Source organism: Psammomys obesus, unplaced genomic scaffold (genome assembly GCF_907164565.1).
Source record: "Psammomys obesus unplaced genomic scaffold, mPsaObe1.curated_primary_1811, whole genome shotgun sequence".
Taxonomy (NCBI): Eukaryota; Metazoa; Chordata; class Mammalia; order Rodentia; family Muridae; genus Psammomys; species Psammomys obesus.
Genome location: NW_026591086.1, coordinates 36,248,237 through 36,251,692, shown reverse-complemented (window position 1 = coordinate 36,251,692; position 3,456 = coordinate 36,248,237). Strand labels below are relative to the sequence as shown.

General features: G+C 39.3%; 1 non-coding gene across 1 annotated transcript; it reads left to right on the top strand.

The window, feature by feature from the left end:
* Positions 1 to 1,122: 1,122 nt before the first annotated feature.
* On the top strand, positions 1,123 to 1,229 carry LOC129679044 (U6 spliceosomal RNA). The gene has a single exon (XR_008720476.1). It is a non-coding gene; the product is annotated as a U6 spliceosomal RNA (small nuclear RNA).
* The last annotated feature ends 2,227 nt before the right edge of the window (positions 1,230 to 3,456 follow it).

Here is a 3,456-nt window from a genome sequence, read left to right as displayed (position 1 = left end):
CGCCAGATTGCTTTCCAGAGTGGTTGTACAAGTTTACATTCCCACCAGCAGTGGAGCAGGGTTCCCCTTTCTCCACAACCTCTCCAGTATGTGTTGTCTCTTGAGTTTTTGAACTTAGCCATTCTGATGGATGTAAGGTGAAAGCTTAGGGTTGTTTTGATTTGCATTTCCCTGATGGCTAATGAGGTTGAACATTTCTTTAAGTGCTTCTCTGCCATTCGATATTCCTCTACAGAGAGTTCTCCGTTTAGCTCTATTCCCCATTTTTTTAATTGTATTACTTTGTTTGCTGCTTTTCAGCTTCATTAGTTCTTTATATATACTGGGTATTAGCCCTCTGTCAGATAAAGGGTTGGTGAAGATTCTTTCCCAATGTGTAGCCAGTCACTTTGTTTTGATGACGGTGTCCTTTGCTTTACAGAAGCTTTTCAGCTTCATGAGGTCCCATTTATTGATTGTTGCTCTTAGAGCCTGTGCTGTTGGTGTTCTGTTCAGGAAGTTTTCTCCTGTACCAATGAGTCCTAGGGTATTCCCCACTTTTTTTTCTAGCCAATTTAATGTATCTGGTTTTATGTTGAGTTCTTTGATCCACTTGGACTTCAGTTTTGTGCAGGGTGATAAATATGGATCTATTTTCATTTTTCTACATGTAGACATCCAGTTGGACCAGCACCATTTGTTGAAGATGCTATCTTTTTTCCATTGTATGGTTTTGGCATCTTTGTCAAAAATCAGGTGTCCGTAAGTGTGTGGGTTTATTTCTGGGTCTTCTGTTGGGTTCCATTGATCCACCATTCTGTTTCTATGCCAATATCATGCAGTTTTTATTACTGTTGCTCTATAGTACAGCTTGAGATCAGGGATGGAGATACCTCCAGAAGATCTTTTATTGTAGAGGATTGTTTTAGCAATTCTGGGTTTCTTGTTATTCCATACGAAGTTGAGAATTTTTCTTTCCAGGTCTGTAAAGAATTGTGTTGGCAATTTGATGGGAATTGCATTAAATCTGTAGATTGCTTTTGGTAAGATGGCCATTTTTACATCAGGGAGATGCAAATCAAAATGACTCTGAGATTCTACCTCACACCCATCAGAATGGCTAAGATAAAAAACTCAGGTGATGTGCTCACTTTGGCAGCACATATACTAAAATTGGAACGACACAGAGAAGATTAGCATGGCCCCTGCTCAAGGATGACACGCAGATTCGTGAAGCGTTCATTTCATTCCAGGTATGCAGGGGTGGTTCAATATACGGAAATCCATCAATGTGATCCACCATATTAACAAATTGAAAGAAAAAAAACCACATGATAATCTCCCTAGATGCTGAAAAAGCATTTGACAAAATCCAACATCCATTCATGTTTAAAGTATTGGAGAGATCATGGATACAAGGCACATATCTAAACATAGCAAAGGCAATATACAGCAAGCCTATAGCCAACATCAAACTGAACGGAGAGAAACTTAAAGCAATCCCACTGAAATCAGGGACAAGACAAGGCTGCCCACTCTCTCCATATCTCTTCAACATAGTGCTGGAAGTCCTTGCTAGAGCAATAAGACAGTTGAAGGAGATCAAGGGGATATAGATGGGAAAGGAAGAAGTCAAATTATCACTATTTGCAGATGATATGATAGTATACATGAGTGGCTCCAAAAACTCTACCAGGGAACTTCCACAGCTGATAAATTGTGGAAGCTGATAAACTGATAAAACTTCAGCAAAGTGGCCGGATACAAAATTAACTCAAAAAAATCAGTAGCCCTCCTGTATACAAAAGACAAAAGGGCTGAGAAAGAAATTAGAGAAACAACACTTTTCACAGTAGCCACAAATGACATAAAGTATCTTGGTGTAACCCTAACCAAGCAAGTCAAAGACTTGTATGAAAAAAATTTCAAGTCTCTGAAGAAAGAATTAGTAGAAGATATGAGAAGATGGAAAGATCTCCCATGCTCATGGCTTGGCAGGATTAACTGTAATTAATATTAAAAAGAAAAACAAACAAAAAAGAGAGCACTCTGAAAAAATTAAAAAAAAATAAAAAAAAAAGAGAGCACTCTGTCAGATGAGCTGTACTCTCATGCTAAGCGTATCCCCATTTTGTACAGGATATAATAATATAATAATAAAGAGTAACAATGACAGTAGCTTATACTGGCCAAATTCTTTCTGTGGATGTGAGTCTATGCTAAGTGTTCTGTGCATTACTTTAAAAACTGTTCAGTGATATCCTCCATGCTTATTTTTCTGAGAAGGGCTAGGGTTTATAGAAGTTAAAGGGCTGTGTGTTGGCAGCTGATTCTGACTTAAGCAGCTTGACTGCCCAGGCCTGCTGTTTAAGCTGATCTTTATAGTGCAAACTGCTCAGGTATACCTTCAGTTCAACCCACCGAGTTACTTAAAATGCAGGTAGGCTGGAGGAAAAAAAAAAGATTATTTTTGACTTTTTACTGTAATGATCGCCAGTTCTTCTTAAAGTTTCTTCTTTTCTGTGGTTCCCTTTCTGAAAGATGACCTCTGTGTTCACCACATTGCTCCTGTTCCTTTCGAGAAGCTATGGGCTGCCACTTTTCCTCTTCAAGGTGGCTGCTTCTTACCTTGTGCCCAGTCTGGCACTCATCCCTAATGCTGTGCATCACTTTATCCTTTTCCATAACGACAGATTTTTAATCCATTTTATTTTCCCGTTTTCTTATGTACGTGTGTATATGTGATGTCCGTGTGCATGCATGCATGTTTGTATGAGTGTGGGCTCCATGTGCGCTCATGTGGAGGCTGACGCTGACGCTGGGAGTCACCTTTGATCTCTCCTCCATGTCACTGATCAAGGCAGAGTTTTCCAGCCATTCACAGAGCCTCGCTAACACTAGTCTAGTTAGCCACCCTGTTGTGGGGACCCTCTGCCCGAGACTTTTGAAGCTGGAGTTACAGGTGGGCCACAGTGGGCCCACTTGGTCTCTGTGAATACAAACTCCAGTCCTCATGCTTGGGAGGCAAGTGCTTCAGCTACGGCCCCATAAGTATGCTTTAAAATTAAATCCAGGACTCTTAATCTAATTCTTATTAGAGTTAAAATTCATCTGATTTTTAATATTACCTGTTTGCAAATGACAAATGAAACAAAAGCCTTTAATTATTGTGTTAGTTAAACGTACTGTTTGCACACTCCTTACCTGGTGAGCTCAGCCTGACTCCAGATGCTCAGCTTTCTTCCTGGTTTTCCTTCTGCATGCAGCGTTGTTTGGCATCTTCAGCCAAATCTTTTAAGATGGTACAGAAATCTGTTCCCTAGTTGTAAAGCTTTAGGTCCTGAAAAATATATAAAATGTCGTATCACAAATAAATCAGCGTGCAAGGCCTTTCACAATAGAATCACTAAATGGTATTTTTCTTAGATCATTAAAATATCAAGATTTATAAACAATTTAAAAACATATATATTAGTG